Raw genomic sequence first — 27893 nt, forward strand, 5'->3', positions numbered from 1 at the left:
GTAATTAGCGCCAGCCAAGGCTCCAAATGTGCCTTATTGCAACCCCTAGCGGGCTCTCAACTCGGCAATAGCTTCTCGCTTTCCTGTCCCTGCTCTTGCGGAGAAAAATTACAAACGTGCGTGCACACATACACATTCACACACGCCCTTCTTTCTTCACTCAAGAAGACCATCAGTAAACGTCTTCCTCCCAAAGAAGGTTCGACTCTTCGCGCTCTCTTTTCTTTACCCAGAGGTTAGCAGTACCCGCGAACACACGCGGGGCTCTCTTCGCTGCTCTGCGCGCCCCCTACCTGCCTACGGCGGGGGTGGCGCTGGGGGGGAAGGGGGTCTGGGAGTACGCAAGACTCCTGTTTCTCCAGTTGGTGCAGCTCCCCTGGCTCGGCACTTGGTATCTCCCACGGTTTTGCTCTCTCCGGGAAGCCGGGAAGGAGAAGGCGACTGTGGGCGTCGCCGCCGCCCTTGCCGGAACCGGAGCCAAACTCCAATAGGGCGCCAACGCTTCCCTCTTAAGGCTCACATCTGGCACAGCCGTGCAGATGTTGGCGGCCGGAGAGTTCCTCCACGCGAGGCACCCCAAGTCCTGAGCATGCCCAGTAGGACTCCTAAGGCTCCCGAAGCGAGTTTCTGGACATGTAGATTCCGCTTTTCCGCTTTTTAGAGGAAGCTGAAGAGGGTGGGAAAGGAGGGATCCTAGGCTTGGGGCAGCGCGCTGGGTTCGCCCGGGTGTGTGCCCTCCCGCCCGGCAGGGTGAGGGGCGGAGCTGGTTGGGGAGTCCAGGGACCAGGGCGGCCTGGCAAGGCAGGAGCTGGAGCGCTGCCCCCCCCCAAAGGACTTTGTCAGTGCTGAGCTGACGCGCCGCCAGGAGGCTGCGGGTGGCCGGCCTTGGCGCGTTGGGGTCACACTGTCAGCTGGTAGCAGTCAGCGGTGCTTGCTTGCTCTCACGTAGATGGACGCGAGAGAGCTTGCGGGTCACTTACGCACGCACTCAAGGGCTTGGCTTTTCAGGAAGGCGGGGGAGAGGGGAAAAGGAGGAACACAAACAATTTTTCTTTCTTTCTTTCTTTCTTTCTTTCTTTCTTTCTTTCTTTCTTTCTTTCTTTCTTTTTTTGCCAAAGTTATACTGGCAAGAGACTTTACATTCTTTCTAAGTCAATCCTGAGGCTTTACACAGCGCAGCAGTGATCACGCTCCTTTGTGTGTGTGTGTGTGTGTGGTGTGGTGTGCACGCGCGTTTGTGTATGTCATGACTATGAAACACCGTCCCAGGTTGATCTTGGGGATGACAAACATTCCTCCGAAACCCCTACCTCACCTAACCCTCGGGGATTAAAAAAAATGCTAGTCATAAGAGTCCCCTGGCCAGGAACTCATTGTGGTACAAAATCTAAATTTTGTTGATTCATATTTCTTTCCTCTGCTCCCATCTTCAGCTTTCTCCTTCCCTCTCTCCATCCTCTAACATCCTGATCTTTCTCATCTCGACTTCCTTTCCTCTGCCCCTTACCTGCTCCCTTAGTCCTCCTCCTCCTCCTTCTGCTCCTCCTCCCTCCCCCCATCTCAGCTGCGGCTAAAACCTGGAGTCTTGGGGAAAAGAGGAAAAAAAAAAAAAAAAGCCTCGGCTGTAGAGCTGTCAAACCGGGCATGCTCAGTAGACAGGACAGGTTTTTTGGTCTCGAGTAGCGGAGAAACATTTTTTGCACCACCGCTACCAGCCTTAGAGCGCGGCGGCGGCGGCCACGGCAACATCAGCACAGCCATCGGCCGTGCAGACGCCCGGCACCCGGGAGCGCGGCGGGCTCCGGCTTAGCCCGGAGTTCACCTCCGAGTTCCCCGGGGGCTGAGCTCACCCCTTCTGCTCCCACACACACGCACTCTTTCACTGACACACACGCGTATACACACTCTCGCACACACACAACCCCGGGCGCAAGCACCCTCCTGGCAAGGATCTTACGCTGGCGCGGCAATAGCCAGGTTCGGTCCCTGCCCCCGGCGGCTCCGGCTGACAGCACCGCCGCCGCCAGCCAGAGGAGAGCGATGCGGGGGCCCAAGCGGCAGCTCGAACAGTAATGTGGATTTACAGTCGTTTCCCGCAGGAACCGGCTGAGACGCCTGAAGTCCCGGGCACCGGCGGCGCCCAGCGGGGCTGAGCACCTGGAGAGGGGGCGGGGGACCGCACCTGGGGACGCCACCGAAACTTGCGCCTCAACTAGGTAGGTGCGTTTCTCCTGTCCTCATCTCTTTCCCTCTGGCTCGCGGCCCCCACCCCAAGGACTCGGGCGAACTTCGCCCCGAGGCTGCAGGCGACGGATGGCGGCTCCGGGCTGTGAACCGCGCGGGCTGTGTCCGCGCTGGGAGTCTTACCCGAGGTTGCAGAACCTTCGCTCCTTCTTTTCTGGGTTTCCTCCGGGCCCCGGGCTCTGGACCACCCGGGGGAGGTGGGAGGTCGGCCTTGTTCGCAGTTCAAGCTTCCAGTTGGCCCTGGGGGCTCTGCCTCTGGGGGCTCGCTGGGCTTTACAGGCGACACTTTCGCCAACCAACTCCTCCGGTTGTGAAAGGGGGGGCCCTCGCCTAGGCTCTCGCGCAGAGCCGGGGCGCTCTAACAAGTGGACCTGGACGCTGGGAAAGCGGGGGTTCGGTCCGAGAATAGACAAGGGGCGCCTCTTCTCCGACATCCCTCCCACCTGGAGCTTTCGCCCGTGGCTCGGCCACTTGGGTCCCGCTAGTGTTGTCTCTCCGAAAGAAGATGCCCAGGGGCTAGGACGCACTTTAGTACCTGTTTGCTTCTGAATTTCTCTTTGAACCTCACTCGGGGAGCCCAGATTCGGGGGGTGGGGGGACTCTAGAACCTCCTTCCAACCTACGCAGTCTGGGGCCCCACCCGATGCGTCCTCCCTATACTCCAATCTTTGTCAAAAGAGACAGTCATTACGCAGTAGTCGGTGTTCTGGGAGCCGTCGGTGTTGGCTTTAACCACGCGCTCAGCTGCGCGGGTTTGTGTGTTTTTTTGCGTTTCATCCTGAGACGTGGTCCCGGGAATCTAGTATCGGCTAGTACATCTGCGGAGCGCCAAGTACCTTCTAGGCATGCCTGGAGAAATGTAACCTCACTTTCTTCCACTCCACAACGGGCGGGTTGACAATTCAGTTTTAGGATGCTTTTCCTAAAGGTGGTGAAGGGAGACTGTTAGCGAGACTTCGTGAGTGGATGTGTTTGCAGTCAGGAGTGTATTTAAACATTTCAGCAAACCCAGTGCAGCCAGTTGTTTACAATTGCGGAGACAGAAGATCTCACTCCACTAGTAGATGTTGTCTCGACATCTATTTCGGCACGGGGAGAGTAGGGCGGGGGCGAGGGCTGGTTTGCAGCTCGTGCTTGCCGTCCGCAGCTTTGGATTTAGCAGATCTGCACCACTGCTACTGGCGATATGCTAATATGTATAGGAAAACTCCACATTTTCAATATGAAGCAGTTGGTCAGGAGCCGCCTTAACTTTCCCGGGTCTCCCCCCCCCCCTCTGGAATGTTAATCCCGAGATGTATTTGAGGTGGCCCAAAGACATACGAAAAGAAGTTTCTGGTGCTATGGAAGGGCAATTAGTAGCCATTCGGTTTTAGAAACTAAAAGGAAACGAAATACCCCAGTGGACTCTAATAGGTACTGTTAATTAACATTTAATTGATCGCATTTGTGGTAAGTAAGGGTCACAGCTTCCTTGAATTTTAGATTGTTGTTCTATGATTACAACTAACAAACCAGGTATTATACTGTGAGAATCAGTCGCTACTCTTAACCTGTTTGGAGAAGACATTGCAAATGTCTGCTCTATTATCTTTTGGCTGAAATATCCTGGTTCATCTTCTTAGTCCGAAGACTTTCGATTTGGAGTATAGGGTACTTAAGTGCTGCCCAGAAAGAGTACAGTCTAAGAAGGAAAGCCTTTTTTTTTTTATTATTAAAAGGAGAGCCACAGCTTTATGTTATGCTCCATGATTACCCAGCATTTGCTTGTTTGCTCAACACCCCTCTTTGCTTTTCATATATCCAATGTGGGGGAAAATGAATTTCTCTAAGACATAGTATGTGTCTTAAAGTAAATAATTGGAAAAGCAGAATCCTAGTTTTGCCATTTTGGTCGAAGTTTATAAGACTTTTTGGGTGATGTATTAACTAATTTACTATTGCGAATTTTTGTGTTTTCTTTAAAGGTAGTTGAAAGCTTTCAAGTATGCCCAAGTAATGTTGGAAGGTTTTAATGATAATAAAAGTCACAAGATATATTTGAAGAGGGGTTCAGGTAATTTCCAAAACGAATCCATGCTTTAAATGTTAGTTGAAAGTTCTCAGATTGTCCCCCAGAATGTTTTTGATAAACAGGTGTTTCTGGAAAACAACTCTACAAAGAGATTTTGACATTTGCATAATAAAATTAACAGAATCTAGTCCCTAGAACAATGCCAGACACAGTAGAAAAATGAATATTTTTATTACATGAATTAGTATTTACTGTTAGTTCTAGGCCCAGTTATGAACATATTATGTAATGAGGCTGAAGGAAAGAAAGCTTTTGTAGAATCATTGTGCTGTAAGGGTGATTAAGCGAGACTCCAAATACTCAAACACATAGGAGTGTTAAAAAGTAAAATCAGATTATGTGTAATTACAGTCTCATTCAAAGGCCCAATTCAAAGTCCAAGTCCGAATACCCTAGAAGTCTCATTGTTCCAATTCAGCTGTCATATGTGTAAATAATACTGACATAATCGTAGTTTCCTTTATAGTCATTGTACCTTTCTGATGCCTTTAATACAAAGATTCTTGCTGAAGCAGAACAGCTCAGTATTTAAATTTATTCTGTACAATATTACTTTAAATCATCAAACTGCAAAATATTCTTTTGACACGTTGCCTCTGAACTTTATTTTCCATGACAGTCTTAAAAACTTGGAAGAAGGTTCAGTATTAATTAATATAACAAATTTTTTTCCATTCTGTTAGGGATAGCCATTAGAATCCATGAAATTTTTGCTTGAAGCTTGCTTTGCCCAAATGTCCATCAGTTTCAGTTTTTAGTTATCAAGTGCTTAGTATAGATTATGGTTAATAAATCCCCTAAGGTTTCCCAAACTGTTTATTTATTTATTTATTTACCCACTCACTGACTGACCTGAGGTCAAAAGACGACTAGTACTTTGCATGCTAATGGTTTTTTTAATGAAAACAAATTTTTTTGTAGTACTCACATATTCTCTCACGTACACACACACACACACTCTATCTCTAAAGAATGCCATGCATCATACATAAAACACGTATAATAATTTTATTAAAATTCTCTATATTTTTTTAAATTCCTGTCACTTTACCCTCAAAAGTAGTAATCCATGCACACTTAAAAAGAAAAGATGTTTCCCTTCATTTACCATTTGGAATAAAGGTTTGAACTGGATTACTAGCACAACTACAGGCAAATTAAATGATGAAGAATATTGTAAGGAAGAGTATTTAGCAATTCTGATCAACAGCATATATCCATAGCTGGGAATGTAGCTGCTGATTATAAAAAATTAAGAAGAATCAAATTTCAGAACTGTTTCCATATACAATAAGTGCTTTAAATCATCTGCAGATTCTGTGTATTAGATTAAATCACTATTTTGAATGTAGATTACTATTATTTTTCCTTCCCTTAAAAGGTAAAACATTCTGAATCCTGGCTTAATATATTATTTCTATTTCTTTCTGTTTTCCATTGATTTTTTTTTAGAACTGAGGAAAGTAAATATCAAATAGAACCAGTGAGAACCGTGCTTAGTTTGAGCAGATGAATGCTAGAAAAGGTTTTGCACATCTTTTGATTATTCCTAATAACCTTGATAGTCCAACCATAGGTGTCCCTTCAGTATGTGGTACTCTGTTATGACAATTATATAATGTATAGAGATTTTGTAGTTTGCTAGATGCGTGGTGGTACAATTTAGCAAGACCAACAAAATTGCTTATATTTGGAACACATGAAATATAAGGCTGAAGAAATTGGAATTTGATGGCATAAACAGAAAATTACTGTATAACAATATTTAATCAATTGGACTGCTAACATTTTCGTGTATAATCAAAGAAAACTAGTTTTATTTGGAGATAGTAAATATTTTTACAGTTGATGTTGGATCCCTAATATTTAAAAATTAATAATTTAGAGTTTGATAAATAAAGCCTGTTAAATTCTTATGTAACTTTAGGACTCATTTCTAGACCTGAAAGTATAATCTTGGATAATTTACAATTTTTTTAAAAATCTGACTTTTACTTCCTGTCCAAGCCTCCACTTTAGGTAAACAATACCATATGGTGAAACACGCATATATGCCAACTAACCACTACGTCTTGGATGATGTTTTCAATGTGATGTAATGATTCTGAAATATTGGGTTCTCCATTCCCACCCTACTCTAACTGTATGAGTGAAGAAGTTAATTGGAAAATGGACGTAGGAAAATGTGTTAAATAGTCTCTTTTTATATTGGTGGGTCACCCCCTGTGAAGCTTTTACTCTGAGCCTTCATACCTGTGTTTATGATAGGGATGTGCCAAGATTAGTATTTTTTTTTCTGGGTGCTGATGACAGGGCTCTGTGGCTCTATCTCAAATATGTGAGTGAAAAGTTCCGTCAACCATCCAGCTGTTTGGGGTGATGCAAACAAACATCTGGTTGGTTAAGAGAATTTTTTACTTCGTCTCTGGATGTTTGGAGTCATTTAACAGGCTGATGAATCTTAATATCTATGCCAAAAAAAAAGAAAAAGAAAATGAAACACTTTAAAATAATGTAGAGTACCTTAAACACTCTCGGATTACTATAAAATACGTAACGAACTGTATGCCATCCTGAATCTACAGCCTTCTATGAAATGTGTAAGATGTTGCTTGCATCCCTTAGCAATTACAAAAACAGAAACACACTGGCCTTTTCAACAAGCCAGGAAATTAAAAACTTTAACTTCAATTCTACCTCCCCCCCCCACGCCCCCGCTACTGATTCATCGGTTTAAAGAAATCAACTTAAAGAGTTTGATATGTTGGCTTCTTACAATTTTCTGCACCTCATTTTCCACCGATTCTTCTACTGCCATGGAAACTAGACGGGACAGACAGCTGGGAGTCACTAATTCAGGATGGGAACCTGCTTGTTAATTTAATTTCATGCCAGCCTGTTGGTCCCTGAAAGTAACCGTAAAAGGCTGGGGAATTGAATTTGCGAGCAATAAATGATTAAGCAGAACAAAAATCAGTGCCATCTCTGTCATTTTCCTGAAGATCTTACCGCTTACCCTCTTTGTCCCCTACTCAAGCAGTTCTTTCAAAATAATCACAGAAATAGAGGCTTGATTTGTGCATTCCTGTTGGTATTTATGTGTGCTACAGAGTTTTTGTTCTATGAGGACATTCACAGCTGTAAAATAGTTTCATAATAGCTATTATATTGAAAATATGTGTTCTTTCAAATTATGATTTTGTAGACTTTGAAGAAGCCTAGTTAGTGATCATAGTAAAGTTAAATATAAATGATGCTTGAATTTTCCAGTAGGATTTGTTATTTTTCCTTTCCAAATATAAGAACAATTTTATTAAAGTATCTTTGCCCCACTTGTTTTTTTTTATTACAGAGACCAAGTGGATTTGAAAACATTTATTTGAAATCTGTAAAACACTCGTTTTACCCGTCACCATAAAGCATACTGATTGTTTTAATTTTAATTGACTAAGTTGTCAGTTGATAAGTAGTCAACAATGAGGAAATTGCCTTTTAATGTTTTTCATATTCTGTTGTAACATTTTTGTGGCTGATTATGACTTACAAAATTGAATTTTGGAATCACAAACTCTAATATGGGCTGAATTTCAATCCATGTTAAGCCTTTTGCAATATTACCCGCTATGGGTCCTGATAAATATTTTTCCTATGAATTTATGGCTATAAACAAATGTCTATATTATGGCTAAGAAGGAGTAATTCCCAAAAACGATTTGGGTGATGAAAAAAGGAGGAAGATCTATATTTATATGTCACCAGGTATTTTTGTTTTAAAATGACTAGAATTTCAAAATATAAATATCCCAGACAGAACTATTAATGATAGAATAAAGTAGTGATTTTAAAATGTAGGAAAAATAATATTTACATTTTTACATTTTAGGGATTATTGATGATATTGGTATCCATTTGTGGGGTATTGAATTGCATATATTTTGTTAATTGGTTTAATTTTGTTACTTAAGCCATATTGGTGTGATATGAAAAATCTCTGAATAAAACATGAAAAATACAGTCAATCATCATTGTTGAACATGTAGATTTCCTAGTATCTGTCTGTGTCCTTCTGTATCATGTCCATTTCTTCTAGCCTTTCAGCGAATGCTTGGCATTCGGATGTACAATGTAAAATAGCAGTCAGTCATATGGATGGTTCCAAATATCTGATCAATGAATTTTGTCTATTCATCCAAATAATATTCTGATGTATCACCTCAGTTTCCCTTTTGAAATTACTGTGTATTTACTTTTCAGTTGTTTTACTATTTAGATGTAAGGTATGGTGAAATTCAGGATGCTGATGCAGTTGTATGTATAAAACTTGCAGTAGAATCCCTATATGGTTATATCAAAGGGAATCCATTTTCATTTTAATGTTTGGAATCACAGTTTAATGTTTTTAGCTGCCTGTATGAATGAGGATTTTTAAAGCAGCCAAAATTCTGTTCATTTCTTCATTCATTCACCAAAACTTTTTAAAAATACTTCGGGGAGAATCTGATCACTGGCTAAGGTCAAGGAGAAAATTTCCCAGTTGCATGGTTTTGCATAATTGGTGGATTCTAAGTGTTTATATTACTTCTCATGCCTCTATCTGGTTTAGACACCTGTCAAAGAGAAGGTGCCAGATTAGATGGTCAATTGGTTTATTAGATATTATAATCTCTGTGTCCCAGCTGCATATAGGCATTTTAAGAAAATTTTTCAGTTGTTCGGAGAAATTAGAAAAAGATACTGCAGATGGCCTTTCTCAATAATCCAGGTTTTTTCAGGTACATTTAAAATTAAACGTCCTAAGAGATGATTAATTCAGGGAAGTTATTGATAATGAACTCATCTTATGCTACACATCCTTTGCACCTATGATGATGCCTTATTAAAGGTGTCTCGATCTTGCTAATTACCACCTGTGTTTAAATATAGAGGTGTATAAATACACTACAACCACAGGGTGACTGGAAGCCTTCTAAATCTGAAATGTTCCTAGCTAACTCAATTCCTATCAACAAAATGTTTCTGATCAACGTTTTGAATTTATACTCTGTGCATTACCTCCCTTTAGCATTAATGATTTTCTTTTTTTAAAGCTGCTCTGCTTAATTGCAAGCATTTGAGTAATATTGATGTGTGATCTCCTGCTCTATTAACTAGCCCCAAAATATGTTTATCTGTGTGGGGATGGAATTTTTTTTCCAAAGGAATATTTATTAAAAAGTATATGTACATTTTTGACATGGATTTCACAAGCATTGTTTATAGAAACACACATTACTTATTTGCTTACTCTATGCTTGAAATGAATATATCTTTGTGATTGTGACTCATTATATGTTTAGAGCTTTAAGCAGTGTAGGGAAGCATTGACATCATTGCTATGCAAGTCAAATAAGAAACTCCTTTTGGAAAGATAGTATTAATTTCACTAATGAGATCTAGTGACCTCTAAGGGAGAAGGCTGTGCAGTTGATTGGCCAATTGATACCTATAGCATAGATTTGAGAAGACTCTTGTGCCTTGAAATGACAATAAAATCACTCTCATTTCTTCCTCCTTCCCTTTCTTTCTCTTTTCTTTCTAAGAATTGAGGTAGTGCATAGGTTTATGAGAAAGGAAGCTCTGGGACACTCATTAAAGTATTGGTAGCGAGTAATCTTTTCATTCTTCTTCTAACTCTATTTCTTTGTGTATCCTAGAGAATTATAAGTGTAATGTGAGATATTATTCTTTGTATTGTTCTTGGCTTATACATTCTCTCGATGATCTTGGGGGGAAGCTAAAATAATACAATGATTTTTCTGGGTTGTTATTCTTTATTATAGATGTACTCTATGCACATATCCATAAGTTGTTGGTGCATTTGTGATTTATCTTTCATGTTTAGTGTAATAAAATGTCAACACTTAGGTGTGACACCATTTATTTTTGGTTTCAAACCCATGAAGTGTTAACACAAGGGTGCTACATTTTTTTCATTGTTTTGTTCTTTTCCCTACTGTATTTGAGATATTGCCTTGATGAAACATTGGACAACTTGTGAAAGTGAGGTAATTTTAATGTAAACAATTAGAATTCAGTGCAACAGAAATATTTTAATGGCAATTCAATGCAGAAGAGAGAAAATTTTAGCAATATATTTCCGTAAAACATGGAGTAAAACGTGTTTAAGAAAATGTGTAAAACGGGAATAGATGTAATGAGAAAACACTGGTCCCAGATATTTAGCAAAATACCTGGGACTTCTTTGTTGTTGAAAAGGCAGAAAAAGAATCAACTTTACACAGACTTCTAGGGCAATGTGTGTTGAAGTCTCAAGTCTTTTCCACAAAGACTCTAGATATCATGGACTGTCCTCTTCTTTTCCTGAAGACTTCAGTTATTACATGGGTTTGATTATACATCATAAAACAGTCTTCATGAAGAAAAACTTTGTTCATTTCTTCATTCATTCACCAAAACTTTTAAAAAATGCCTCTGTTTACCCAGTGATACAAGGACACTTAAAAAACTTAGATTCTAATGAAGAAGACAGACCTATATGCATATTATCATGTAACAGATGCTCTAGAAGAGGAATAATTGGAATGTTCTGGAAGCTCAGAGGTAGATACAGTTTTATAAAGGATGTGTCATTTGAATTAGCTTTTAAAGAACAGCTGGGAATTTTTTAGTCAAGAGAATATGGGGAACCACATCTCACACGGGAAAGGATTGTGAAAGGGAACAAGGCTAAATTAGCAAGGGAGAATACCAACTCAGAATAGTAGAGTTTCATTTTATTTCCTATCCGGGTGGGGGAATGGAGGTCAGGGCTAATGTGCTAATGTCTTATTTTATATCTATGTGCCTGACACACAGAAGATGCTTAGTGTATATTTGTGGAGTGAATGAATGTATTAAGATTTTCCTGTATGGATAGTTACACTGGAGGATGGTAGTTTTTCTGCCGTTTATCCAAAATCATGCAACGTAGTATGTTGTAGCAGAGTCTATGGAATTAGATGGGAAGGGGTGGGTCACCAACTTTCGGTTTTAGAAAGATTACACCTGTATGAAGAATGGATTGAAGTGGATTAAGAGTAATAGCAGTGAGACAATGAGAGACTGTGTTGCAACTGTGAGCAATTATGAGGATGCGAACCAAGGCAGTGACAGTAAAGTCACAAGGCAGTGGGGAATTCGAGAGCCACTCATAAGGTAGCCTTAGTGGGACTTGGAAAATGAAAACATTTAGAGGGTGAGGGAGAGGGAGGGGTGACTTAGCGGCTTTGGCTTGGGGAATTAGGTAATGCCATTAAGCAGTATAGGGAACATAGTAGAAAAAGTCCGTTTTGGTGAGGATAATGGAGTCTGGTTTGGATTTATTTAATGTAGGACACCATGTAGACATCCAGATGGAGATGGTTTGTAACAGATAGAAATTACAGATCTGAAGATGAGGTCTGGAGGTAGATATTTGTGTGTCGTTGGTCACTGTAGTAGTTGAAATCATAGGAATAGGAAGGGGAGTTCACCTAGGGAGAGTATATACAGTAAGAAGAGAAGCAAGGACGAAATCTTGAGAAACACTCAACTTAAGAGGTTGGTGAAATTAAGAGAATCCTTCAAGAGAAAGGAAGTCAGATTAAGGTCAGAGAGGTAAGAGACAAACCAGAAAATAGTGAAATAGAAGCTAAGGGAGGAAAGGATTTTTATAAATGCCATCTAGACAAATGCATGAAAAGATTATTCACACAAGGAAATAAAAATGGCCAATAAATGAAAAAAGCTCAATCTTCAATAATCAAAATAAATTCAAATTAGAAACAAAAACAAAGGGTTTTTTTGTTGGTTTTGTAAGATAATGCTCAGTGCACTTGCTCAAGTGCCACACCATAGAGTCCTTGATTCATCTTTTTCACACCTGACATCCAAACAATTAACAAATGTTGTTGACTATACCTTCAGACTATATCCTATCTGAAATTTTTTATCTTCCTTCATCATTAACACCTTAGAGCAAACCACCATCATCTCTCACCTAGAATACTGAAATAGTCTCCTAATTATGCCCCTGCATACATTTTTGCCCCCCTATAGTTTTCCACATAGCAATCAGGGTGACCCTTTTATTTATTTTTTGAAAAAGATTTTATTTATTAGAGAGAGAGTGAGCAAGAAAGAGAGAGAGAGAGAGCAACCATGGGGGGATGGGGATGGGGAAGGAGAGAAGTAGACTCCCTGCTGCAGGGAGCCCAGGAGTCCAGGAGCCTGGGAGCCCGATGCAGGGCTCGATCCCAGGGTCCTGGGATTGTGACCTGAGTTGAAGGCAGAAGCTTAACCTACTGAGCCACCCAGGTGCCCCCAGGGTGATCCTTTTAAAACATAAATAAGATCTTGAGATTTTCCCGCTCTTTGCCCTCCAGTTGCTGCCTTCTTCTCACACTTAAAATTTAAAAAATAATTTAAAAATCTTTACCATGGCCTACAAGGCCCTATGTTATTTGATCTCTATTGGGCCTCACATCTTCTATTTTCCCTACCAAACCTTGGTCATAGCATTCTAGCTATACTGTCCTCCATTTTGTTTCTCAGGACCTTTGCGCTTGACATTTCCACTGCCTGAGATGAATTTTCTCCAATATTTCTATAAGCTTACTTTCCTGCTTCATTCAGATCTTTGATCAGATATTCTTTACTCATAGAGGCCTTTCTTGGCCAGCCTATGTAATGAGTCCTATCACGAGTCTTCATTTTCTCTGCCTTTATACACTTCTATTTTTCCTCATATTATCCGTCACTACCTGGTATTACACTGTACTTTTATATATTTATAATTTGTCAAATCTACTAACATATTAGCTCTATGAGGGCATAGACTTTGTATTCTTCACTACTGCATCCATATCACCTAGCACAGTGCCTGGTACATAGTAGGTATTTAATAAGTAGTGCTTGAGTAAATGCATGAATACAAGGACATGATGAAATGTTAGTTGGTCCAGATATGGCAGTTAGAAGCAAAAGCCTTAAAAATGCTCATACCCATTTGACCCAATAATTCTACTTCTGGGAATTTGTCGTAAAGAAATAATGCAAAGTGCAGAAAAAGCTTTATTTGCAAAGATTTTCACCAGAAATTATTTGTAATAGTGGAAAAAATGAAGGAACATAAATGTTCAACAAGGGAATTGTGAAGTGATTTATGGTACATCTAGACAGTGTAATATTTCATGGCCATTAAAGATGATGTTTACAAATATTTTATGATAAAAGGAAAACGTTTATGTTATGCTATGAAATGATAAAGCGGGATACAAAATTATATTTACCCACTACGTAAGAAGGAAAAAAAAAAAGACTGGAAAACCAAGCACAAAAGTGCTAAAAGTGATTATGTCTGTTTGGGGGAGGTGGGTATTAGGTGATTTTTTTTCCTTCATACCTTCTGTATTTCCCAGATTTTCTACAGTAAGTCTGTATAACTTTCATTGCAGAGAAATACATTTACGGGATGCCTGGGTGGCTCAGTCGGTTAAGCGTCTGCCTTTGGCTCAGGTCATGATCCTGGGATGGAGTCCAGATCAGGTTCCCTTGCTCAGCGGGGAGCCTGCTTCCCCCTTGGCCTGCTGCTCCCCCTGCTTGTGCTCTCTCTCTCTGACAAATAAATAAAATCTTTTAAAAAAGAAAAATACATTTACAAAACGAAGAGGAAACAAACACAAAAATAAGTATTCCATCTTAGAAGTGAGGTTTAGGTAATAAATAACAAAGAGGATAAATCTGTTCTCCTTGAGAGATGGTGCTAGAGGGAGAGGAATATACCAGTTGTAACTGGGGTCAACTGTTCTCTGGCTGATTTGTTTTGAAGAGATCTACAGACAGGGAAAATAATTGAGATCCACTGATCCAATCTAGTCTTTAGTCATTGGAGAACCAAGGAGGGCTGAGTTTATCCTGTCAGGATTTGAATAGGATTTTCAAGGGAGATTAGGCAAGTTAAGACTTCTTCATATTGCTGTAGAAAGCACTAGCAATTTGCTTCATGTAAAACAGGAGTGATTACTCACTATATTTCTTCATGTCATGTAGTAAAAACAATTAAGTGAAGTTAGACTATAGATTGCTTGGTTATTTAGTCACAGTCACCTCTAATGGAAAAGAAGAAAAATAGCATTGACAAGTTTTGGCAGTTCTCATCATTAGAAATGCCCATATTGCCAGAAAAAAAAGAAGCTGCAGCCAATAATGTAAACCTAGAAGTTCTCTAGGCCCCGAGGAAGAAAGTGACAATACAGAGTGTTGCGGCATTAATTGTCTGAGAGCACTGATCATTGTAATGGGGAAACCGTCTCTGTTATTATCACAATTATTTTCTACAAGGCCTTGAGTAAACGTCCCATTAGAAAAATAGCATTAGGGCTTTCAAAGTATGTGTAGCAATATGTAAAGATATACTCATTAGTAAAATAAAGTGTGACCTATATGCAGCCCTAAGTCCCTTGAAAATATTAAGTGTTAATAAGTTATTATAATTAGTATATAATTGAGTAATTATTGAAAACAAGTAAAAAAATGGCCCATTTCCTAAACAAACAGGAATTATACTTTTTAACTCCATCTGAGAAAGATATGTATCCATACACACGTATACATATTTTGATATATGCAAATTCATATATATATGTATTTTTTTGAACCAGACTCTTAGACCATTCTTCTGTCCGTTCAGCTTCAATTTATGCATTTCATCTCCACAGCCAATCTCAGATGATGGTTTCATTTTAAGAGGCTGAGAACTGAAGGATGTAGAATATTATTCTCTATGTAGGACCAAACGAGAGGCAATGGCCCTAATTAAAGTGTGGGTTAGATGAACTCTTAATGAGCTGTTCAGATTTGGCTTTAGGACTCTGCTTACAGGCTCTAGCCTATCTCCAAAACCAATAGTCAGTAGTGTGACATGCATTTCTAACATTTGTGGCTCCTGCTGTTTTTGCCTCTGGTGTGCATTATTTGGTTGTGTTCGGTGATGGTCCTGTCAAACGTTCTAGCTTTTTTTTTTCCTAAAGGGTTGCTAGCCCACATGCAGTATTAAGACAGTCAGCAATTTCTTTTTTGAAATGAGTTCTTGAGTGAAATAAAGAGGTGAAAGGTGAGGGAAGTGGTACGTGTTTGAACTGGTAAGTGATGGCAAATAACCTGGGGTATCTTATATAGATCCATGTATGAACTGGCCTTCTCTAGTCATAACTGAGAAGGGTATCTTCCTGAAGTCTCCAGTATGAAGGCAGTTGAGAAGTGAGCGGAGAAGAGCTAAATCATTTCAAAGCCCTCTTGCTTCCCAGTCCTCTGTGTATCTCAGCAAGGCAAAATGCTGCATATAGGGCAGTTTATTTTTTAAAGCATTTTTTGCTAACCTCCTTGCAGAATCAGCCTGATGGGTATGAAGCCAATTTCTACAGACTTGCTCTGGTATATGTGGCAGAAGAGCCAGAAATACTTTTTTGTAGTCTAGATCTAAGTACTTTCTGAAATGTCTTCCCTTGAAAGATTCTAACTTAGCACTATTATGGAACCGCATGAACATTTGAGCAGAACTATGTCTTTTTTGAGCAACATTAATGGTAATGAAAAATGCACATCGGGCAGTTAGATTGCAACTAATCAAGAGCACTACTTCAGTCCATTATGAATGATTTATATATAGTATATTGGATATGGAGATCATTAGTAATAATATAATACTCTATTATTATCATTACAAGGTCACATTGATGATCTTTGTCAAAGGTGACAATAATGCTATTGACCTACATTTTTAAAAAATTGCATTTAGTTATTTTCTTCTGTCTCAGTTTACTGTGCAGAAATTTTTAAATTGTTTGCCCTTATCGAGATTTTGCCTCAATATAAAAAGAATAGGTTTGGGGATTACTTGATTGATAAATTGAGGCCATAAGGTTAATTGAGTGCCAATCATAAAATTTTGGAATACTAAAGCTTAAAGTTTTTGTTTTTCTTTTGTTTTAATTCACTACACTGCCTTTTCTAAAATGGATTTTTGAAGCTTTTTTTTTGTATTGTTTCATTCCAATTAGTTAACATGCGATGTACTATTAGTTTCAGGTATACAGTACAGTGATTCAACACTTTTACAACACCCATGCTCATCACGACAAGTGCCCTCCTTCATCCCCACCCTCTGTCTCCCCCATCTCCCCAACCCACCTAAAATGGATTTTTGAAGAATTTAAAACATAGCTTTTTATATATCAGTAATATATGTTCATTATAGAAAAATTAGAAAATACAGACATACAGAAAGATGAAAATCATATATATTTTGCATACATATGTCTTTTTAAAAGCCAGACTCATGTAATTACTTTATAATAAAATCATTTATCAATATATTGTTAACATTTCTTTGTCAATAAAATATTTATACACACATACATACGTGTATATACGTAGAGAGAGACATGTATCTCGCAATTTGGGTGAAGTAGTAGGGATTATTATAGGACATATTTCCTGCCCTATTGCCCAGTACCAAGTGTGGCCCATGGAGGCATACGGTTAATATTATAACTGTCGTGAAAGAAATCATGTGGGACATTGGAAAAATGACTGAGCTGAAAGTGAGGGGACCTGGATTCTAGGCCTGGCTATGCCACTAACCACGCATGTGACTTCGTGCAAGCCATTTAACCTCTCAGTCTGTTTCCTCGTGGTTGTTTTGAGGATTAAATGAAATGTGTATATGAATGTTTCTGGTAAACTATAAAGGACTATTTTGAAGTACTGTATGGTGACTAACATAACATAAAAATTTTTTTAAAATAAAAATTTAAATTACAGTAAATTATATTGGTGAAAACTATTTGAAATTGTGGGCATTTCATCTCAAAATGAGTGGTATATTGAATAATTGAATACTGTTTAGTTGGGACAGTCTTTGTGGGTGAGAATTCCATAGCCTTCTAGGTATACTCATTGTTAATTAAAAAATTCTTTTTTAGCAACATAGTTAATGATTGTTTGAAGTTTCAAGCAGACCTTTTAGGAGACTGACCCCATTATTCCTTGTGAATTGCAAAATGAAGTCTTATATTCACAACCCGCATGCCTCCTCCCACCCCAACCCCTCATGTATCTCTTCCTTTCCCTAATAAGACTGCTTTGGACCTGCTTGTACATATGTTTGAAGGATAATTTGGCCTAATTTGTTTACAGGAATTACACGGGTGACCTTTATTCAGCTGTCTCCTTTTTGATTCCCATAACTCCTGGATCTTCTCAAGGTATGTGCATTCTGCACTGAAATTTACTTGGGGAATTGAACACTTTGTTGTATAATGTGAAAGGAACGGAATGTTTCACTGCTCTAATCAGTTATATTCATTGTCATGTAAATGAAATGCATTATTTTAAACCTTTAAAAACCTATTTGGTCATGGGGTAGATAAGTTTGTGTCTGTACTCCATAACTGTTAGAGAGTCTTTGCAAAATCAAATATGCAAGCTGTCCAACATATTTGAATGCTCCTGTGACCTTTTCTATATACAGCTGCTAAAACCAAGAGACTCCTTGACTAATGGGAATATCTGCAAAGTACAAGGGAACAGCAGTGGCCAATGAGGATGTTTGTAGAGCCATTTAGTAGTTCTTACTGACTGCAAATAAGCATGGCGTTTCTCCATATCAATGGAAGAAATTTTCATTCAGCGAATTTTACTGACAAAACAAATATTTGCCTCCTGAAATGAATGTTTTAATTTTTTAGGAAAGTCTCAAGTAGAATATCTGTATTGACATGGTATTGCATTCATTTACCCATCCTTCCTTCCTTTCATCCATCCATCTACCAGTCTAATCGCTCAATAAATATTTATTTCGCAACTACTGGACAAAAGTTATTGTGCCTTTTCTTTTGGTAAATGTGCCAAAGTAGATAGAATTCACCTGGAATATTGAGAAAGCAATTGCTTCTCTATTCAGTCCTCTGGTAGATGGAATATGCAAGAAAATGTGACAATGGGGGAGATTTTTAGATTAATCAAACTCGACAGTTACCTGAAAGACTTCCCTCATTGGCTTTCATTCTTATTAAAAATATTGGTCAATGTTCAGTACTTAGTAAGAAATCGAGAATACTAATTTTTTTCTTTAGTACCAAATTTGGTAGTGCTACACATTATTATTCAAATATGAATTCTCATCCCAACTTGTAAAAAAGTCAAAAGGATGATCTGAATTTGTGATAAGTCTTTGGAATCACTTGATACTTTCTCTAAAGTATGTAAAACAATGAGATCACATAAAAAATGAAATCCTTAAAATCTGAATTTGCATTGTCAATTGAAAAATACAGTACAAATACATTAAGGTTTTTTTTTTAATTGGGTTCCAGTTAACTGAGATTAGTCTGTAATGGGAATTTTAAATGGATTTGTCAGTTTTAACTGCATGTAGTTTCATTTGCCATTCTTCTTGAGGTACTAGGGAATACTATTGCCAAAAAGTTTCAATCACTATAGGAAAAAAAAGCATCAGAAAATAAAATGACAGAATAAAAAAGAAACTTACTGAGGAAGGAAGTCAAGATTTTTGCATTTTGTATCACTTGTGGAAATAATGCTCTTAATTTGGGAATTGTGAGTCTGCCAGTTGTATAATATTAACTGAAAGGTATGTTTTCATACTTATGAAGGCTTAAGTGTGTGAAAAATGATAGTCTTCCTAGCCTTAGGTGAATGAATAGATCAGAATGGAGGAAAAATGCCTAAAAGGCCAAAAGAATGCACACTTATGAAAATAATTGGCACTAAATATTTAAAAGGTTCAGAGAGCAGCTAGTTTTCCTCCCTTGGAGAGACAACATGGTATACAGGAAAGCCTTTGCCTGTTAATCAGAAAATCTGGGCTCTGCTCCCGGTCTTATACTGCTGATATGGTCCTCCTAAGGTCACTTTTCCACTCTGAGCCTTGGTTTTCTCATATCTATAATAAAAACTTTGGATAACTCTAACTTTCTTCCTCCTCAGTCTATGATTTTTGGAAAGTTAAGGACTCTTCTCAAGTGTGCAAAATGGAATCAAGATTGGCCATTAAGGGGCGCCTGGGTGGTGCAGTCGTTAAGCGTCTCCCTTGGGCTCAGGGCGTGATCCCGGAGTTCTGGGATCGAGCCCCACGTCAGGCTCCTTCACTGGGAGCCTGCTTCTTCCTCTCCCACTCCCCCTGCTGTGTTGCCTCTCTCTCTGGCTGTCTATTAAAAAATAAATAAAAAAAGATTGGCCATTAAGTTGGAGTACACATAGCAGTTATTAAAAAGATTGCTGCTTGTTTAAGTGCTTTAGTGCATTCGTAATAGGGCATTTATTTATGTTTTATGTTAAAGTAATTGTGTCTCCTAACACCACTGCCCCCCACCACATACACACCAGTACTGGCATTATAATAAATAGAGTCGAGTAGAAGTTTAGTTAGTAGTCTTATTTTCCTCCTTGATAAAAATGCTTGACTTTGGGATGCTGGTGTGCTGCTCCTCTCTAAGTCTCTTGAAATTCAGCAAAACTGTATGTTTTCTCCCTCTTGCAAGGTGGTCATTCAAGGTCAAGCATCTCTCTGTAACTTGGAACAAGCCAAGTGCATAACCCGATGAGTTCAGACTCCAGTGCTTTCAATCTGGCACCCTTCATGAGCATTGAGTTCATATTAAAGCATTTAAAATATATTCTTCTTCATCTGCATATCACAGCAGTAACAACCTAGGCACAGGACAGTGCCTGGGAGCAAATAACCACTTGGAGTTAATGATCTGAGGGGCAGCTGAAGGACCATTGACTCTTCCTAGTCAGTCCTTCATCCCTATAAAATGCCTATTCCTGAGATGGCAAGGCTTCAATAATTTTTCTGTCTCACATCAGATTGAGTAGTGGCCATAAATAATAGTGTGTAATACATAATAATGAGATGTGGTAATGCAATAAAATATCAATAATTCTAGTCCCATACAGAGATGGCTATCCTGATCAAACCCAAAAGAAGGAGTGGTAAATAAAGTTCATGAATCATAATATTTTAGAAGTGACTTTCCCTTTATTGATTTGAAATGAAATATAAGAATTCATATGGTTTAGGGGAGCAGTTCCCCTTTCTTTTTTGCTCCTTATTCCACTGATGAATGATCCATATTAGAAATAATAAAAAAAATGCTTCTGACATCTATTTTAAATGGATTTTTAGAACAGTGTATGTTCAGCTTCCCCCTCCCTTTTTGCACTAGATTCAGCTTTCGAGATATGTATGGCTTTGAACTAAGTAACAAATCCACTTCTACAAATGTGTTTTTCTTTCCAGAAGAAGCATTTTTCACTTATTTATTACTGTGACAAACAAAAATTTCTACAGTGTGCCAGGCATGGTACTAGGTGCTGGGGAAACAAAAACCAATAAGGGTCATGGTCCCCAATCACAAGGTCATGGTAGAGAGGTGAGGCCTGACTTATACACAGAAAAATAAAATAATTGTTGTAGGTATGGAATGCATATGAATTTATTTGCTCATGGCATTCATATTATATATTTTAATTAAAAATATTTACATGTCAGAACTGACTCAACAGGGCAGTGAGATATATAATCTTAAAAATAGCTCCCCACTCAAAAAGTCTTTAGGAGTTGCTGGTCATGGTAGGCAGAATGGCCCCCTCAAAGATGTCCGTGTCCTAATCCCTGGATTCTGTGCATCTGTTGCATCACATGACAAAGGGGAATTAAGATTGCAGATGGAATTAAGTTTGCTATTCAGCTGACTTTAACATAGGAAGATTATCCTGGTTAACTGGGTGAACTCATTATAATCACGAGGGGCCTTAAAAGTGTAAAAGGGAGACAGAAGAGAGAACCAGAGGGCAGCTTGAGAAGAGCTCGGCCTGACGTTGTTGGCTTTGAAGACAGTGGCCACAAGCCAAGGGATGGGGGTGGCCTCTCGAAGCTAGAAAGGGTGAGGAAAAGGATTATGCCCCACAGCCTCTAGAAGGGAATGTAGCCCTTCCGACACCTTTACTGTAGTCCATCAAGATCCATTGCAGACTTCTGACGTCCAGAACTGTAAGATAAATCTGGATTGTTTTATGCCATCAAGTCTGTGGTAGTTTATTACAGTGGCAATAGAGAACTAGTACACTGAGATTTACCCAATACAGAAAATCTGGTGCAAAGTCTCTAGTTAGCAGTCATGATTGCTGAAAGGCATGGTTTATTCTGATCTTGGTGCACTATTTGTCTAGTGACCATTTTTTTCCCCTGGATATGCATTATCAGGCCCTTCCTTTTGAAGTACAACTGTTTATGAGATCCTTAAAATTCCACTGACTGTCTCAAGGAGAATATAGCCCTTTTTCTCTCTCCTTCTGTGGACAACTTAGGTCCCTTTACTCCATCCCCTTATTCCCCATCCCTCTGCCTTGATGTCTGGGATGCAAGGTTCGTGGATAGGTGAAAAGTAGAAAATTACCTTTCTTTCATAGGACACCTACATCAGCAAGAAAGATATAGGCACTACTATCCTAATAAATTATGTGGGTTTTATGACAAGCATAAAGTTGGAAATTGAATGTAGTCTGAAACAGGAGTCTCAAGCTAGTGGCCTACTATTCAGGATCAGTCTTCAGATATGTTTTGTTTGCAACCCAGAACTCTTCTTTTCCTCTTCCCTCCCCTCCCCTTCCTTTTTTAAATGATTACAGCTTGAGTGTACCCTGTTCCAGCCCATAGTGACTGCCACCCCCTTTTGTCTTAATCCTTGCTTACATATAATCTTTCTAAACTTTAGTCTCCTCATCTTTAAAATGGGGATTATAACACTTATTATGAGCACTGAGTCATGTATAGAATTGTTGAATCATTATATTATACACCTGAAGTGAATATAACACTGTATGCTGATTATACTTAAATAAAATAAAATGAGGATAATAATTATACCTCGTACCTCATAAACTTGTGAGGCTTAAGATGGCACTTTGTGCAACGATTGCATATAAGGGGTACATGCTCATAAAGATCAGCCATCACTCTCACTGCTCTTATTACCACTGTGAGAGCACAGAGAGAAGTTAATCAGTTGCATCTAGTAGAGGGATGAGAAGCAGGCATCTGACAAGGCTTCGTGTAGGTTGTGCTAGTAACATTGGAGCCATCCTAAAAGTGTGGACTGATAGGGGATAGGGAACAGCAGTTTGGTATTATCCGGTGAACAATGGCAAGGATGGGTAGATGTTCTAAGCAAAAGAAGGAGTGGCACAGAAACATCCAATAGTCCTGGTCCCTTAGAGGAGCTGCATTCTTTTCTATATAGGTAAAGGGTGATGTGGAAGGTAAATATGAGAAAAGATGAGGCTGGAGAGGTAGGCTGGGGATAGATAAAGAGGGACTTCTATGTCCTAGGGAGCATCTCCTTTCTCTTCTTGGCCAGTGGTTTTATAAAGCTACTTGTGAAATTTGAAGTTTGGTCTACTACCTACTGAGCCTCTGTCTTGCCTGAGAGCAATCCTTGAAACAAATTCACTTAGGAACACAGTTTAAAAACCATTTCTACAGGCATGGATGAACTAGGGAAGGATACTAATAATCATATTTGTGATATGGAGGGCACACTCTGGGGATAGTATGAAGGATGCTTGGAGGATGCAATATTGAAGGCCAGGAAACAAATTAAGAGACTGTTGCCATAGACCAGATAAGACATGGTGAGGGCCAGGTGGCAGTTGACAGTGGGAATAATGATAAAGGAATAGATTTGAACAGTGATTCTCAAACTTGAATGTATGTCAGAATTACTCGGAGGGCTTGTTAAGTTGGAAATTGCTAGACCCTGAGTTTCTGTTTTAGTGGGTCTGGGGTGGGGTCCAAGAATTCGCATTTCTTTTTTTTTTTTTTTAAAGATTTTATTTATTTAAAAAAAGATTTTGTTTATTTATTGAGAGAGAGAGCACAAGCAGAGAGAGGGGCAGAGGGGGAGGGAGAAAAGAATCCCAAGCAGACTCCTCTCTGAGCACAGAGCCCAACGTGGGGCTCCATCCCAGGACCCCGAGATCATGACCTGAGCCGAAATCAAGAGTCAGACACTTAACTGACTGAGCCACCCAGGTGCCCAAAGAATTTACATTTCCAACAAGTTTCCAGTGGATGCTGATGCCACTGGTCCAGGGACTACACTTTGAGAACCATAAGATTTGACATATGCTAATAGGCATGGGTCACTCATGAGATATAAGAAGTGAGAGACAGGTTGCTCCCTTTGGAGACTGGGTAGATGGTAATACCAGTCAGTATTACTGAGATCAAGTTGAAACTGAGTTGGAAAAATTTTACATGACCCTAGGGTCGGCTAAAAATCTTTAAACATAATTTGTAATCAGAGCCTGGCCCCTTTTCTGGGTATCTTGACCCTGTTCTTTTGTAATGGTTTCTCCCACCCCACCCCTACTCCTGCCCCACCTCCATTCATCTGCTTTTGTGCCATTCACCTTCAGGAAGTGAAAGTACAGGTTTTGGCCTTGGTGGGGAGAAATGGAGGGCATAGGTGAGGATAATGAGTTCCATTTTATACCTGTTGAGTTTGAGGAGCTTATGAAACATTTAAATGAGAGAATCTCCAAAAAAAATAATTTAGGCTTTAGTTTTTATTTGTTCTTAATTTAAGAAAAGTTTATCTCCTTATTTCAATTTAGTCATCATCTTCTCCTTATGCAAAATCAGAATAGTCAAGATATAGGTCCAGACATAGTTAGAATGAGCTGTTAGTGTATGTGCAGTCAATCCTTTAAGGATTTCTGAGTGTTAAATTTTCTCATAGCTGACAATCATCCTTTTTATAGTATAGATCAGTGAATCCAAAGCATGTTCATTTTAAAATTCCTCTGAACATTCCAGTGACCTAGCTTTCTCTATTGCTTCACCAAAAAGAAAAATCAAAGTATGGCAGAATATCCATGCTGTTAAGTAGGGGAGAGTAAGAGAGTATCATGTAGGTTGCCCGTGTTTCGTTTTTTCTTTTCTTTTTTTTTGTGTGTGGCCTATTTCAGTAATGGTCAGATTTTACACCAAAGCTACAAGCCATCTCTCTAAGTTTGAAAGTAGGCAAAGAAAAGATCTTACAATAAAATAAAGTACCTACATGCAATGGTGAGATGAGGAATAAACCAGGGCCTGTTAGATTTTAGAGGAGCAGTAGAAGTTGATACTAAGCAAGAAGAATTAAACTGACTTGATTTTGTTGCAGGGGGGCAGTTGTACAGGTAAGCTGAACTTTTCTGGCATATAGTGTATCTTTACAGATTAGATGATAGATTAATAGATCAATGGATTGACAGATCAATAATCGATAGATTGTTAGATCGATGGATAGGTATGGATTCTCAATTAACTTGTCAGCTTATACTTCTATGAAACTGTAGAATCATCCTTAATGTGTGGGCAGAAATGTGGTAAGATGGTCAATTACAGCCATTTACTGCCATAAACTTCCTTGAAAAGATACATTTAACCGTGCCATCATTCTCTTTTGGAGTCTACTCATCTTAGTGACTGATTACATACTTGTATTTTGTGGGTAGGACAACCATTCATACACTTCCATCTGCAAGACACATAACCTTAACTTGTAGATTACATTCATTTTCTTGTAGCATTTAGCTCCGCTCTTTTAAGGAAAATGGAAGCATTGCTCAGTTGATACTTATTCCTCTACCTTAGGGGGAAAAACACAGAAAAACAGCCATAAAACTGAAAACAAAGCCGTAGGCTTTTGCTAAGTGTTTATAGATAAGCCATAATCTGAAATGCATACATATTTGCCAACAAGAAGTCCCACATTAGATGTTTGGGAAATGGGTTCAGAGTTAATAGAAATGGCTCTTGTGGTTTCTGGAAAATCTCTCTGAGTAGATCTTCTTTAGGGGTGTTATTTCAGCCCCGTGATATTGCTACCCTGACAGTTGAATGCAGCCAAAAGTGTCTTTTGGATGAGGCAAAGTTCAGCCCTCCATTTCACCTTAGTAAATTTGCAATCACTATTTCTTCAGCCTAACACACTTCCAAAGTATATTGAGAATCACTGTATATTCTTTTTTAAAAAGCTAAGGAAAAATGATTAAAAAAACCAATGACAAAAATTCTGAAATAAGTCCAAGCTGGTAATGTATTCCCACACCACGTGGCACACTATCTGAAGTAGCCAGGGTCTTTTCTATAGGATAAACATTGAATTGGTGACCTTCACATATTGTCCTGTTTTTGCTAGATGTCTGACAAATGTCAGATGAAACTATTCAGCTTACATGATTTTAAATGGCTGTTTTCCAAGAACACATCAGCTACCTATTTTATCCCAGACTTATATATACTACTGCATGGGAACTTCAGTTTTGAAAGATACACTGTAACCAACATGGCTGGCTATCACCGTGTGTGATAGATAACTGATCTTGTTCTCCTCTTATTTGCAGCATTCTCACCTGGTTAAATGGGGTGGGTATAATTCATAGTGTATGATGTAAACCATTAATGGTAAATTAACATAAACAATACAAGTTTTCAGAGCCCTTTTTGATTTTATTTAATTTTACACCCTGCTTTGTTCAAAAGCACCTCGATTGATGCTTGGAAATTTTGTATACTGTGTATGAACACAAAATGAAAGATGCACTTACGGGATGCCCTGATCTAAGCTTACGTTGACATACTCTATGATGTGAGTGCCATCTATGAGTACGAATTTGCACCAAGCTTATAGTTTTAATCACAAGAGAGCACACAGCATTACTATTCATTTTACTGTTCACAATAGTGTGAGGAGGCAGAGGAAGGAGCTCAGAGGAGATTGGTAATTCTAAGAAAGGCTGATTTCCAGTTAAGTACATTTTCGTAAGTCATTTTGTCATTTGGTAAACACACGATGATTATTCCTTCAGAAAGATGAAATATTCATTAGGAAGAGAAGTGAGGAAATCACAGTACTATTAAAGAGTAGCAAGGGAGTGGGAGACCTGTCAAGAACATTCTGACCCCAGGAAAAAGAAATCAGAATTGCCACAGAGAGGGACCACAGAATGCAAACTTTTCAAAAGGTTATTTCCATAAAGTCTGAGGAAATCTTGGCCTCCATTAAGATTTTTGTCCCTGAGAGCCTAAACTGTAAGTATGGTATCTGCTTTGTCTGCAGAATAAAAAAGGAGATCTTCACTTAATCATTATCCTGGGAGCTGAACATCCTGCTACATTTGAATAAAAATGCCTACTTCATTACTGATGGGAACGGAGAGCTGGGTGTACCAAATGATTTACAGTAGAGCTTACTGACAGGGCTACCTTATAAATGAACAGGCTGTTAATGTGTTTACTATCAAAGGAAGTCACGCTGACAATAATGCCCACAAGTTCTAAGAAATTTACCAAATGAACGCTGTCTATTAAAAAGCAGTTCTATTATACCTTTAGGTAAAATAGGAAAGGATGACTTGGAAAATAGAACCTCTGATGTGTCGACAGTATCATCAGTTTTTTTTTTTCTCTAGTGAAATCTCTTAAAAGTGATGAAAAACATAGAGCTACGAAATAACTGAGCTGCAGAGGACCTTGAGAAATCATTTGCTCTAGGCTTTTGCTTTCAAGAATGTGAATGTCTACACAAAGGGTAAGGGAGTCATGTCATCAGGCCTGAGTGTAGAAATCTTCATTTAGCAAGTATATATAGCATTTATGTGTCAGGCACTGTTCTTAAGTGTTTTATAAATATTAACTGGGCAAATCTGTCACAGCACTGATTTTTCCCTCCTTCTTTCTTTTTCTTTCTTCTTATTTTTTCTCTCTGTATCTTTTCCTGTTCCCTTTTTCCACTACTTGCTTCTTGGTTTTGCCGTTGGCCCTCCTTAGTACTGTTCCAGGCTTGTCAGGGCCCTCCGGTATAATGAGGCTACTGAACTCTAGCGTAAGCCCTTTTTTTTCCTCATTGCTTTTAAGAATGTCATAGAATTTAAGTCAGATTTCTTATTGAAATCAAAATAGATTATTTTACCATTTTGCCTTCATCGCTGACTTGTCATTTTATCATGGAAGGAAATAAAACTGGCCTAGAAAAATTTGATATCTGCATAACATTGATAGTTCTTTCTAGTGTTTTAAGGTCATTTCTTTCATGATAATACTTTTGGATAAGACTGAAATTGGAATGGGGATTGCATATAGACCATTCCTCAAATAATAATTTCCCATTTAAAATTTCCAGTTTGCCAAACTACATGAGAATCTTCTCTCTTTCTCTCTCTCTCTCTCTCTGTCTTTTTCCCTCATTCTTGACATTTGGCAAAAGAAGGTGAATATGCTTTCTTCATTTTATATTTCTCTTCTCATTCTCGAGTTTATATTTTTTATTTTATAAATGTTGAAGGTCTTTATAAATGACTCCTCACCTTGCTCTTTCACTTTCCTGTCTAGGACATAGATAACCCCATGTGACTGACATACTTATATTTTAAATAATAGTAGACAATTTGGTTTTTAGCTTACTTTTTAAAAAATTATATAGAC

The 27893-nt window shown here is 38.8% G+C and overlaps 1 protein-coding gene across 1 annotated transcript in view; it reads left to right on the forward strand.

The window, feature by feature from the left end:
* Positions 1 to 1737: 1737 nt before the first annotated feature.
* TENM1 (teneurin transmembrane protein 1) overlaps positions 1738 to 27893 on the forward strand; it is a 760590-nt gene continuing 734434 nt past the window's right edge. Inside the window, exons 1-2 of the mRNA XM_087860146.1 lie at positions 1738 to 2216; positions 17534 to 17601. The gene's annotated coding sequence lies outside the window, so the exon portion shown is untranslated. The remainder of the gene's footprint in view (positions 2217 to 17533; positions 17602 to 27893) is intronic.

Source organism: Ursus americanus, chromosome X (assembly GCF_024610735.1).
Source record: "Ursus americanus isolate L20-20 chromosome X, mUrsAme1.1.p, whole genome shotgun sequence".
Classification (NCBI taxonomy): domain Eukaryota; kingdom Metazoa; phylum Chordata; class Mammalia; order Carnivora; family Ursidae; genus Ursus; species Ursus americanus.